The sequence below is a fragment of the Pleurodeles waltl genome, chromosome 2_1, assembly GCF_031143425.1.
Source record: "Pleurodeles waltl isolate 20211129_DDA chromosome 2_1, aPleWal1.hap1.20221129, whole genome shotgun sequence".
NCBI lineage: Eukaryota > Metazoa > Chordata > Amphibia > Caudata > Salamandridae > Pleurodeles > Pleurodeles waltl.
In genome coordinates this window covers 729009692-729023639 of record NC_090438.1, presented here as the reverse complement: position 1 = coordinate 729023639, position 13948 = coordinate 729009692, and the positions used below count along the sequence as shown (strand labels likewise).

Here is a 13948-nt window from a genome sequence, read left to right as displayed (position 1 = left end):
GAAAACAACCTATGCTTCAGGAGCTAGCCACCTACAACTCTATATATTACTTGCAGGCAGTGAGGAGTTCATTAACATTCTTAGGCAATAAGTGCACCACCTCTTAAACATGGATAAGCACATAAAAAACACTAATACCTGCAGTCACTGGTTTGCAGAGTTCTGTTGCTGATTCACAAGGAAGTACTCTCATAAAATGTAGCGTCTAAAATATTACTAGTATGACAAACTTAAGGGGTTGAAAGTCCCTGTAATGTCCGTCTAATGAGTCCTTAATCTCAATAAGTAACTATTTATGTGGTTTAGCAGACAGCACCATACCACTATTCAACCATAGTTCTGTCTGCCTCATATTTTATATCTTATTTTATCCTGAACTGAATGATACAACAAAGAATTTTCATAGGCTCTGACAGCGTTGTTTGAATGATTATCTGTCAACATCGACATATGGATTGATCACTGTCATTATATGCAGCATGCATAGCCCAAACACCTACACGTGACTTTTATTTATATTTTTTTCTACCCGCCTTGTATGTGTTTTTTTCCCACTTTCAGCTTTTACGTTTATTTTATTACCGCAATCTGAGTATTCAGTTTGCTCCCTTTAGATCATTCATGTTACATTGCAACTAAAAGATGGCGACCTCCAGATCTATGCCGATATGAATATCTCACATTATTTCCGGATTATGACCGCTCCGGCACACATATAAGTGCTAAAATTGCGGCACATATGGTACTGCGGTTGCTAGACCGCAGAGGTTTTGAAGGACCCACCCGGAGCAGCGTTACTGACACTAAGGTACAGCTGAACCTGGATGCTGTTGTTGTGTTCGTCATGGGCATGCCCATGACACACGCTCAGGGAGGTGTACTACTCTGCCCTGGGGTTTTGCGGTGAGTTGGTTTAGCCGGTGACTTGAACAGGAGTTAATAAAAAGGTCAGAGGTGGTCCCTCGGCAGACCAGAAAGCAGTTAACATCTCTGTGTGCTTAAAGTTTGCAGCGCTGCCTTGTTAGGTCCCCTGATGCACAGAACGTTACAAATTGGCAAAGAAGGTGGTGGCGCTACCCTTCGCGTGTGTGCCGCACGTTGTGCTGCCCATTGCCATGCCTGCCTATCTATCTATCTATCTATCTATCTATCTATCTATCTATCTATCTATCTATCTATCTATCTATCTATCTGTCCCGGTAGCTGGTAGTTACAGTAGTGTGCTGCCTCTAGCCTGGGGTGGTTGCTTTCATTGGGTGGCCTGCCCGTGTTGACTCCTGTTGGCAGTCTGGCCCGGTCGCTGTTTACTGAGAGCAACGTAGTCTTCTGATCAGCGTGCTGCTGCTGATGTGTGCCGCGGTGCAAGGTGAGCCCGTCGTGCATTGGAGCACGTATGCAACATTACGGCCTTCGCCCCTGGGCTGCAAGGGCAACGATGCTGGCGAGGTGAGGAGCATTGTGATTCTCCGTCGGTGGAGGAAAGCTGCCCTAGGCACCAGCAAGTTGCTAATGATGCTTTGCTAGCCCAAACAAGTCACTTGGAAGGGCAAACATTTCTACCAGTTTGGGGTTCAAATAAATAAAAAAAGAAGAATAGAAAAAAAAAAAAAACAAGAAGAAATACAAACAGTGAAAAAAACCACTTTAAACAAGAAGAATTTAAAGTAATCACTGCAGGAAGTACAAAGGGAGACTCAGTGACAGTTCTGAAATGTGTGTTGTCTCCTACCGATTACCAGGAAGGGGCAGTTGGGCTATTTCAATATCACACACAACACAAATGCACAGTACACAGATTTTGTACTTTATTAGCTAATGTTTTGCAGTGTAACAGCGCTATGTCATCCATCACTGCTCTTGAGCCGAGTGTCGCTGAGAATGGGTGGATAGGCTGGAAACTTATTTTGCGGCAGTGGCGCTGGACAATGAGAGAAGCCACCCCATGCTCTTACATCTAGGGGGTGCAGAGATTCATAAATTGGGTAAGTCTGTAGCGGAGGAAGGCCCACCTTCCACCTGCCAGTCACTAAAAAGGGCTCCATCGGCTCATTTAGAAGCTTTAGTAAATCAGGACTATGAAAGATTCTTATTAAGGCAAGCCAGACAACTCCCCAAAAAGTCAGTTTACACATTCTATGCTAGGCTAAAAGAACTTGCATGCACCTGCACTTTGCCAGATGTGGATGATGAAATCCGAGCACAATTTATACAAGACTGTACCTCTGTCAAGCTGCAAGAAAACATTCTACAGGTACCTGGCATGTCTATGGAGAACATTCTCACGATGGGCTGTTCCAAACAGCTGTCAAAGGTCTGTGCATCCCATATGGAATCTGCTCTGCAGACTCAGATCAAGGTAGAACCTGGGAATGCAGTCACTACGTCAGCCATGGACAAAAAGAAAAAACTCGGCCAAAGGCTTCCACAAACTCACGGACATGCCATCTATGTGGCGGGCCATTCCCTCATCAAGGTCCTTACCCTGGTCAAGGCAAGAAGTGTTCAAACTGCAATAAAGTGAATCATTTTGCCAAAGTGTGCAGTTCGTCTGTGTAGGAAGTTGGCTCTGTATGCACCATTTCAAAGTAAGGAATAGTATGCACAGAGTCCAAGGGTTCCCCTTAGAGGTAAGATAGTGGCAAAAAGAGATAATACTAATGCTCTATTTTGTGGTAGTGTGGTCGAGCAGTAGGCTTATCAAAGGAGTAGTGTTAAGCATTTGTTGTACATACACACAGGCAATAAATGAGGAACACACACTCAGAGACAAATCCAGCCAATAGGTTTTGTTATAGAAAAATATATTTTCTTAGTTTATTTTAAGAACCACAGGTTCAAATTCTACATGTAATAGCTCTTTTGAAAGGTATTGCAGGTAAGTACTCTAGGAACTTTGAATCATTACATTAGCATGTATACTTTTTACATAAAACACAATAAGCTGTTTTAAAAGTGGACAGTACAATTTTCACAGTTCCTGGGGGAGGTAAGTTTTTGTTAGTTTTGTCAGGTAAGTAAATCACTTACAAGTCTCAGGTTTGGGTCCAAGGTAGCCTACCGTTGGGGGTTCAGAGCAACCCCAAAGTTACCACACCAGCAGCTCAGGGCCGGTCAGGTGCAGAGGTCGAAGAGGTGCCCAAAACGCATAGGCTTCAATGGAGAGAAGGGGGTGCCCCGGTTCCGGTCTGCCAGCAGGTAAGTACCCGCGTCTTCGGAGGGCAGACCAGGGGGGTTTTGTAGGGCACTGGGGGGGGGGGGGGGGGGGGGGGAGAAACACAAGTTCACACAAAAAGTACACCCTCAGCGGCACTGGGGCGGCCGGGTGCAGTGTAGAAACAAGCGTCGGGTTTTCAATGTAAATCAATGAGAGATCAAGGGATCTCTTCAGCGTTGCAGGCAGGCAAGGGGGGGGCTCCTCGGGGTAGCCACCACCTGGGCAGGGGAGAGGGCCTGGGGGTCACTCCTGCACAGGAGTTCCGTTCCTTTCGGTGCTGGGGGCTGCGGGTGCAGAGTCTTCTCCAGCCGTCGGGAAATGGAGTTCAGGCAGTCGCGGTCAGGGGGAGCCTCGGGATTCCCTCTGCAGGCGTCGCTGTGGGGGCTCAGGGGGGACAACTTTGGTTACTCACGTCTCGGAGTCGCCGGAGGGTCCTCCCTGAGGTGTTGGTTCTCCACTAGTCGAGTCGGGGTCGCCGGGTGCAGTGTTGCAAGTCTCACGCTTCTTGCGGGGAGTTGCAGGGGTCTTTAAGTCTGCTCCTTGAAACAAAGTTGCAGTTCTTTTGGAGCAGGGCCGCTGTCCTCGGGAGTTCCTTGTTTTGCTTGAAGCAGGGCAGTCCTCTGAGGATTCAGAGGTCGCTGGTCCTTTGGAAAGCGTCGCTGGAGCAGGGTTCTTTGGAAGGCAGGAGACAGGCCGGTAGGACCGGGGCCAAAGCAGTTGGTGTCTTCTGTTCTTCCTCTGCAGGGGTTTTTCAGCTCAGCAGTCTTCTTCTTCTTGTAGGTTTCAGGAATCTAAATTCTTAGGTTCAGGGAAGCCCTTAAATACTAAATTTAAGGGCGTGTTTAGGTCTGGGGGGTTAGTAGCCAATGGCTACTAGCCCTGAGGGTGGGTACACCCTCTTTGTGCCTCCTCCCAAGGGGAGGGGGTCACATCCCTAATCCTATTGGGGGAATCCTCCATCTGCAAGATGGAGGATTTCTAAAAGTTAGAGTCACTTCAGCTCAGGACACCTTAGGGGCTGTCCTGACTGGCCAGTGACGACTCCTTGTTATTCTCATTATTTTCTCCGGCCTTGCCGCCAAAAGTGGGGGCCGTGGCCGGAGGGGGCGGGCAACTCCACTAGTTGGAGTGTCCTGCGGTGCTGGCACAAAGGGGTGAGCCTTTGAGGCTCACCGCCAGGTGTGACAGCTCCTGCCTGGGGGAGGTGTTAGCATCTCCCCCCAGTGCAGGCTTTGTTACTGGCCTCAGAGTGACAAAGGCACTCTCCCCATGGGGCCAGCAACATGTCTCGGTTGTGGCAGGCTGCTGGAACCAGTCAGCCTACACAGATAGTCGGTTAAGGTTTCTGGGGGCACCTCTAAGGTGCCCTCTGGGGTGTATTTTACAATAAAATGTACACTGGCATCAGTGTGCATTTATTGTGCTGAGAAGTTTGATACCAAACTTCCCAGTTTTCAGTGTAGGCATTATGGCGCTGTGGAGTTCGTGTAAAACAGACTCCCAGACCATATACTCTTATGGCTACCCTGCACTTACAATGTCTAAGGTATTGCTTAGGCACTGTAGGGGCACAGTGCTCATGCACTGGTGCCCTCGCCTATGGTATAGTACACCCTGCCTTAGGGCTGTAAGGCCTACTAGAGGGGTGACTTATCTATACCTGCATAGGCAGTGAGAGGCTGGCATGGCACCCTGAGGGGAGTGCCATGTCTACTTACTCGTTTTGTTCTCACCAGCACACACAAGCTGGCAAGCAGTGTGTCTGTGCTGAGTGAGGGGTCTCCAGGGTGGCATAAGACATGCTGCAGCCCTTAGAGACCTTCCTTGGCATCAGGGCCCTTGGTACCAGGGGTACCACTTACAAGGGACTTATCTGGATGCCAGGGTGTGCCAATTGTGGAATCAAAAGTACAGGTTAGGGAAAGAACACTGGTGCTGGGGCCTGGTTAGCAGACCTCAGCACACTTTCAATTCAAAACATAGTATCAGCAAAGGCAAAAAGTCAGGGGGTAACCATGCCAAGGAGGCATTTCCTTACAGTCTGCAAGTCAGAAATTGCAAAAACCCAAAGCAAATAATCTGGTCCAACAGCCAATGTCAGGGGGAACACAATCAGGATGACGAGGAGGAGGAAAGAACTGTTGATGTTGTACATGTCCTACAGCCTGGAGGGTGCCCTCGGAAATGAATACCACAGTGCACCATCTTTCTTGCAGGTCATAGGGTTCCTGCTTTGTTTGACATTGGGGCATCTATTAGCATTTTGGCCCAATCAGTAGTCAAAACCCTTCCTGTAAAGCCCCACTTGCGACTAACATCCACTCAGGTGTATGTGTTTGGGTCATTTCAACTGTTACCAACGCCAGGAGTTTTTAATCACAGACATTTCTCATGAAGAGATTTCGATGCACACCAAAATATTTGTGACCAGGGCTGGGTCTGAAATGTTGCTGAGCTACACAACGGCTGAGCAACAAACTCATCTTTTTTGCCTTCAGTGTGCACCTTGGAATGGTTGATTGTCTTCTGGCCGATTTTGAACAATTTTAAGGGATTAGGTCTTTAAGAGACCGCATATTGACAAATCAGTACAGCCAGTTGCTTTAAAGCATTGTCGAGTGTCATTCCATCTGTGGCCAAAGGTGGAGGCAGAACTCAGGAAGCATGAGCAAGCGGACATAATTGAAAAGGTGGAAGGTCCCACACCCTGGGTATTACAGATTAGGATTGCTCATAAACCTAAACAGCCCGGGGAAGTGAGGATCTGTGTCGACATTAATTTGCCAAATGTTGCCATCAAAAGAGAACGTCACTTAACACCTACTGTAGATGACATTGTTGCAGAGGTAGCTGGTTCAAGTGGTTTTCGAAAATGGATCTGCGTGCTGAGAATCACCAGCTACTGCTTGAACCTGAATCCAGAGTCATCACAACTTTCCACCCACATTGGCCTGCAAATGTTTAAATGTCCAAGTTTTGGGGTCTCCAGTGCTGCTGAGGTGTTCCAGGATGTTCTTCGTGGGGTGCTTGCTGGACTGCCAAGAGTTATCAATGTCAGCAATGACATCTTGGTGGATGCCTCTACTGTAGAATCACACCTTCATCGTCTGAGAGCAACTTTTAAACGACTTCAAGAAAGCGGTATTACCCTGCATCAAGACAAGTGTGCATTTTTACAGACAGAAGTGGTGTTTTTTGGACATAGTTTTCTCTGGTGAGGGAGGGACTCATGCCTGACCCTACCAAAGTCAAGGACATTCAATCAGCATCAGCCCCCCACCAACGTTTCTGGTGTTTGCAGTTATTTGGGCATGATCAATTACTGTGGACGGTTCATTAAGAATTTAACAGCTTTGATGGCTCCCCTCCGAGACCTGATAAAATCCAACGTTGTATGGGAATGGGCGTCTGAGCAAGAGGCATCTTTCCAAGCCACCAAGATGGCTTTATCAGAAAACACTACGTTGGTTTATTTTGATCCCCATAAAGATTCCGAATTATTGGTTGATGCCAGCCCCACTGGTTTGGGTGCAGTTTTATCACAGAAGCAATTGGATGATGAGTGGGCTCCTGTGGCATATGCCAGCTGTGCGTTGACAGACTGAGCAGCGCTAGTCTCAAATTGAACAGGAGGCCATTGCGGTGCACTGGGGCTGCCGGGATTTTTACCGCTATCTGTATGGTCAGTGATTCACCGTCCACACGGACCATATGCCCCTCACCCCACTTTTTAAATGGATCTGCTTCCAAACCTCCACCACGAATAGAGAAGTAGATTTTAAAATTGCAGGATTATCGTTTCAGGGTAGTCTACAGACCTGGCTCTGGCAGATTATCTGTCTTGACATGCCCGGCCTGCCACTACAATTGAGATTGCCGATGCTGACGAAGTGGAGGAATATGTACGGTTGGTGGTAGAAAGATCGCGACCACTGCCTATTTCAATGGATGAAATCAAAATGGCCACAGATAGTGATGAATGCCTTCAGCTGGTGAGGTCACGAGTGAGTTCTGGAAAGAGGCATAATGTTCATCAGCATGCAACTCGTAGAACTGTGGCGGACCAGATGACGCTGTCCTCATTGCACAAAGCCAGGCATGACTTGGCTGTGTCTCCTGAAGGATGTTTGCTGAGGGGTCCAAGACTTGTGATTCCTGCCGCTTTGCAGAGTCATGTAGTAGAGTTAGCACACTCCTCACACCAAGGGATAGTCAAAAAGTTGAGGTTAAGAAGCAAAGTGTGGTCTCCAGGACTAGATGACTAGGTCGAAAAAACAGTGCGCCAATGCTCCATGTGTCAAGCTGTTGGCCTAGCAGAGAATCCTCCCCCTATAATCACAGAGATGACCCATCCTGTACCATGGTTTAGAGCCAGTGCAGATTTTGTGAGTTTGCCAGATAATAGTCAAATGCTGGTAATTATTGATGATTTCTCTAAATATCCAGAAATTGAAGTCTTGGAGTCTACCACGGCCTCTCAAACCATTCCCCGTTTGGAGAAAGTCAAGGCCACTCATGGGCTATTGCATGAAATTCGAACTGGCAATGGGCCACCATTCTCCAGCCAGGAGTTCGCTAAATATTTGAAGTCGCGGGGCATCATTCACAAGAAGATCAATCCTCGGTGGCCCCAGGCGAATGGTGAAGCAGAACGTTTCATGAGGACCCTTAAGGTGTTAAGAATTGCTGTTGCATGTAGTAAAAGTGTTGACTGTGCCATATGTGCTTTTTACGTGAATACAAACTCATTCCTCATGCCACCACTGGAGTGAATCTGCTGGTAAGAGATACCATCCCTCAAGTGAATGATCCTTCCAAAGTACATGACAGAGAGAGGCGCTGTCAAAGAGAAAAGACAAGAATGATAAATTATCATGGAAACGGAGAGTGAGGAAGAGAGAACTCCGTATTGAGGACTATGTTCTTGTACACACACACACAAAAAAAAAAAAAAAAAAAAAAACACCAGGCGGGGTTGGAGTAAATCTATGCTGCCTTTTGAAAAAGATCCCTCGGTGGTGAGTGCATGTAAGGGCTCCCTGGTGACAGCTACCAAGGATGAGGAGACCATCACAAGGAACATATTGTTTTTCAAGTTGTTTCGTGTGCTGGATCATGAGGTGGCAACAGAAAATGAGTCCCAGTTGGCCAGTTCGCTTGAGGTTGACAGAATGATCCACTGTATATTCCAACAACGGTTCCCCATCTCTGGGTCCTTTGGTGAATGTCACTGTCACTAACTCACCGCCATCTGGTCTGAGGGATTCGGAAGTGCCGAATTCTGAACCAGTTGGAGAGTTAGCTTAGGAGGCGTCTGAGTTCCTGCCAATGGATTCACTGCCTCAGAGACAAGGAACTGAGCGATACAAACTACGTCCTCGACCACCCAGTTAGATGAGACTGCAAAGATTTGTGGTGGACTAGATGTCAGTTGTATGTTGTTCTAATATGATGGGGTATTCTCTCTCTCTCTCTTTTTGTGGTTATGTTTTGTTTGGTTTAAGGAGGAATGTTGTGTCTGTCATGGGCACGCCCATGCTGCTTGCTCGGGGAGGGGGTGTGTATTACTCTTCCCTGGGGTATTGAGGTGAGTTGGTTAATAAAAAAATGTCAGAGGAGGTCATCGGCAGACCAGAAAGCAGATAACTTCTTTGCATGCTTAATGTTTGCAGAGCTGCCCTGTTAGGCCCCTGATGCGCAGAACGTTACAGCTGATAAGGCCAGGTCTCCAACCCCCCCCTTTTTTTTCTATATTTCCAATACACCATTTCTTCCCGCCTGCCCTCACATATACATTTTTTCATTTTCTTTTTTTTCAACGATTTTAGCAGTCCAGGAGTGCAGTAACCTGATGATTTACTTTGACCTCTTTCTTGTGGTGTGACCTTTGTGCCAAAAGACCGGATAACCATTATCACAGTACCTTACCATTTATTCATTGAATGCATGCTCATGGTGTCCTTTGGGCCTAGTTTATTTTTGGTTGTACTAGGGCACTTAGAGTATCAACACAGAGACTTATAGGCTCCTGGGCAATTGCTTTTGCCTCCTCCTTCCCGCTTTTCTTCTTTTTGCTCATACCCCTTTTTCGTAATACAGGTAATTAAGCACAGGCGACTATTTTGAGCTGGTGTTTTTATGCTGCGGTGCACTACCTTTAAGAACCTGCACTATATGATAGTCTTAAATCGTACTTTGTGCAAAATGGCATACCCAATCGATTTCTATTGCTATCTCTATTTGATTACTACCCTCAACGCCTTTTTGCTTGGTTCTATTATGTACGCTGTGAATGATTTTACTAGGACGACTCTTGGATGCTTAACTGGACCATCTACATGACCTTCATTCAACCTGTTTGTATAAAATGTGTCCCTTTTGAGGTCGAGCTTGCCGTCACTTCCTCGTCACCGTGTGGGAGCATTGCCTAAGTACAGATTCATTTAATACAATTAGTCTCCCTCTGCCCGCTCGCTGTGATTGAGGTAGTAGTTACGTCATGTAAATAAATAAAATACAATACAGTGGAAAACAGTGCATTTGAAAGACTGCACACGAAGCAGCCTCTGTGTCTGCCACGGTTTATTCTTATCCTACAGCTCAATTACAAGAGGTGGTGTGGAGAAATAAAAACGCTAATGAAGTGAAATTATCATAGATAGACGCTGGCTCTGTAATCATGAGACGGGTGTTGGACAGAACGACGCTTGACTGGTGTTTTTAATCCAAATAAAAAAAAAAAAAAAAAGACGTCGAACCCAATACTTCCAATTTGCATATGAATGGCTCTTGTTTCACAGCACCTGGGGAAGGTGGTATTGGAATCACTGAGCAATTATTTGATTGAGGCATTTACAGCTCCAGAGTGGCTATTGATGGCAACGTACTAAAGCAACAGATTTATTGGGGCTGCGCACGTGAAGGTAATAGGTGTGTTGAAGGGCTGTTCTCGTTGATTCCATTGTAGCAGACCTAGGCAAATGTTTTTTTTCCCCTAACAGCTACACAGTGTAGAGTGTTTAGTACAAGCGCTTCAACCCTCACAAGGTTAATATCCAACAGAATGAAGTGTTACTAATGTGTGTCTTCGCAACGGATTGAAAGCAATTACAGCTTTTCATTATTTTCTAGGAAGTTGAGTTAAATAAACCCTATGCATGACTTCTGAGCGCGGAGTGTGCAACTGTTTCTCATGGTATAACTCATCTTACTCTACCCTCTTCATCCAGAGGTAAGATGATTATTTAAAAGAGAGAAAAATAAAAACACAAGGGACAGCAACATCCGTGGCACCAGCCATATAAACTCAAAAACACATGTTTAAACGAACTGTCAATTGCAATACAAGCAGCCAACATTTGGTATGTGGAAGGAGACAACTACAGGCATTATGATGACTAATGGTATCTCTTCTCTGCTAACTGAAATGTAAATATAAACTCATCTGAAAGCATTGCCAAAGCTAATAGGGCTGCACTGGCAAATCAAAAGGCGAGACCTGTTGGCTTTGCCAACGCTTGGTATCTTTAGCTACATTGTGGGAACTAAAAATTTTTGACATTGTATTGACTTTGTTGAACCCCATGCTTGATTCTTCTGGTTGTTCTTGATACACGATCAATCTACATGGTCTTTGCTGCATTGTGGAAACTATAACGGCGTTATATTATTTATTCCTGGCGATTTTATTTAACTTCTTGTTTGATGTTTCCTAATGTCAATGTTGCTATAGTTCCGTATTGCTATTTATGGAAATGTGAATAACTTCGTGTGGCTTCGGATTATAAAATTTATTCTGCCCCTCATGTGTCAATTATCATGTCTTGATTATCACATTAACAGGTTGTTTTTAGCGTATGGAATTTGCAATGCGCCTGTAGGAAGTTGGCTCTGTATGTGCTATTTCAAAGTAAGGAATAGCATGCACAGAGTCCAAGGGTTCCCCTTAGAGGTAAAACAGTGGTAAAAATAGATAATACTAATGCTCTATTTTGTGGTAGTGTGGTCGAGCAGTAGGCTTATCCAAGGAGTAGTGTTAAGCATTTGTTGTACATACACATAGACAATAAATGAGGTACACACACTCAGAGACAACTCCAGCCAATAGGTTTTTATATAGAAAAATATCTTTTCTTAGTTTATTTTAAGAACCACAGGTTCAAATTCTACATGTAATATCTCATTCGAAAGGTATTGCAGGTAAGTACTTTAGGAACTTCAAATCATAAAAATTGCATGTATACTTTTCAAGTTATTCACAACTAGCTGTTTTAAAAGTGGACACTTAGTGCAATTTTCACAGTTCCTAGGGGAGGTAAGTATTTGTTAGGTTAACCAGGTAAGTAAGACACTTACAGGGCTTAGTTCTTGGTCCAAGGTAGCCCACCGTTGGGGGTTCAGAGCAACCCCAAAGTCACCACACCAGCAGCTCAGGGCCGGTCAGGTGCAGAGTTCAAAGTGGTGCCCAAAACACATAGGCTAGAATGGAGAGAAGGGGGTGCCCCGGTTCCGGTCTGCTTGCAGGTAAGTACCCGCGTCTTCGGAGGACAGACCAGGGGGGTTTTGTAGGGCACCGGGGGGGACACAAGCCCACACAGAAATTTCACCCTCAGCAGCGCGGGGGCGGCCGGGTGCAGTGTAGAAACAAGCGTCGGGTTTGTAATGGAAGTCAATGAGAGATCTCGGGATCTCTTCAGCGCTGCAGGCAGGCAAGGGGGGGGGGTTCCTCGGGGAAACCTCCACTTGGTCAAGGGAGAGGGACTCCTGGGGGTCACTCCTCCAGTGAAAGTCCGGTCCTTCAGGTCCTGGGGGCTGCGGGTGCAGGGTCTCTCCCAGGTGTCGGGACTTAGGATTCAAAGAGTCGCGGTCAGGGGAAGCCTCGGGATTCCCTCTGCAGGCGGCGCTGTGGGGGCTCAGGGGGGACAGGTTTTGGTACTCACAGTATCAGAGTAGTCCTGGGGTCCCTCCTGAGGTGTTGGATCGCCACCAGCCGAGTCGGGGTCGCCGGGTGCAGTGTTGCAAGTCTCACGCTTCTTGCGGGGAGCTTGCAGGGTTCTTTAAAGCTGCTGGAAACAAAGTTGCAGCTTTTCTTGGAGCAGGTCCGCTGTCCTCGGGAGTTTCTTGTCTTTTCGAAGCAGGGGCAGTCCTCAGAGGATGTCGAGGTCACTGGTCCCTTCGGAAGGCGTCGCTGGAGCAGGATCTTTGGAAGGCAGGAGACAGGCCGGTGAGTTTCTGGAGCCAAGGCAGTTGTCGTCTTCGGGTCTTCCTCTGCAGGGGTTTTTCAGCTAGGCAGTCCTTCTTCTTGTAGTTGCAGGAATCTAATTTTCTAGGGTTCAGGGTAGCCCTTAAATACTAAATTTAAGGGCGTGTTTAGGTCTGGGGGGTTAGTAGCCAATGGCTACTAGCCCTGAGGGTGGGTACACCCTCTTTGTGCCTCCTCCCAAGGGGAGGGGGTCACAATCCTAACCCTATTGGGGGAATCCTCCATCTGCAAGATGGAGGATTTCTAAAAGTTAGAGTCACCTCAGCTCAGGACACCTTAGGGGCTGTCCTGACTGGCCAGTGACTCCTCCTTGTTTTTCTCATTATTTTCTCCGGCCTTGCCGCCAAAAGTGGGGCCTGGCCGGAGGGGGCGGGCAACTCCACTAGCTGGAGTGTCCCGCTGGGTTGGCACAAAGGAGGTGAGCCTTTGAGGCTCACCGCCAGGTGTGACAACTCCTGCCTGGGGGAGGTGTTAGCATCTCCACCCAGTGCAGGCTTTGTTACTGGCCTCAGAGTGACAAAGGCACTCTCCCCATGGGGCCAGCAACATGTCTCGGTTTGTGGCAGGCTGCTAAAACTAGTCAGCCTACACAGATAGTCGGTTAAGTTTCAGGGGGCACCTCTAAGGTGCCCTCTGTGGTGTATTTTACAATAAAATGTACACTGGCATCAGTGTGCATTTATTGTGCTGAGAAGTTTGATACCAAACTTCCCAGTTTTCAGTGTAGCCATTATGGTGCTGTGGAGTTCGTGTTTGACAGACTCCCAGACCATATACTCTTATGGCTACCCTGCACTTACAATGTCTAAGGTTTTGTTTAGACACTGTAGGGGTACCATGCTCATGCACTGGTGCCCTCACCTATGGTATAGTGCACCCTGCCTTAGGGCTGCAAGGCCTGCTAGAGGGGTGTCTTACCTATACTGCATAGGCAGTGAGAGGCTGGCATGGCACCCTGAGGGGAGTGCCATGTCGACTTACTCGTTTTGTCCTCACTAGCACACACAAGCTGGCAAGCAGTGTGTCTGTGCTGAGTGAGAGGTCTCCAGGGTGGCATAAGACATGCTGCAGCCCTTAGAGACCTTCCTTGGCATCAGGGCCCTTGGTACTAGCAGTACCAGTTACAAGGGACTTATCTGGATGCCAGGGTCTGCCAATTGTGGATACAAAAGTACAGGTTAGGGAAAGAACACTGGTGCTGGGGCCTGGTTAGCAGGCCTCAGCACACTTTCAATTGTAAACATAGCATCAGCAAAGGCAAAAAGTCAGGGGGCAACCATGCCAAGGAGGCATTTCCTTACAGCGCCTCTCTTTATATCCACTAATTTTTCTCTTTTGTTCACTGGGGACAATTGTTGATCCTAGCTCTTTATTTACGCATTGTATCCAGCCTTGAAAAAACAAACAAAAAAAAACAAAACACAGGTCTGCACACCATCAGGAGGCGAAACACATGTTGGCTGTACTGGTTT

General features: G+C 46.9%; 1 protein-coding gene across 1 annotated transcript in view; it reads right to left on the bottom strand.

Moving 5' to 3' along the window:
• The window catches only part of SSR1 (signal sequence receptor subunit 1), a 112593-nt gene that overhangs the window by 29232 nt on the left and 69413 nt on the right, over positions 1–13948 (bottom strand). The window lies entirely within an intron of this gene.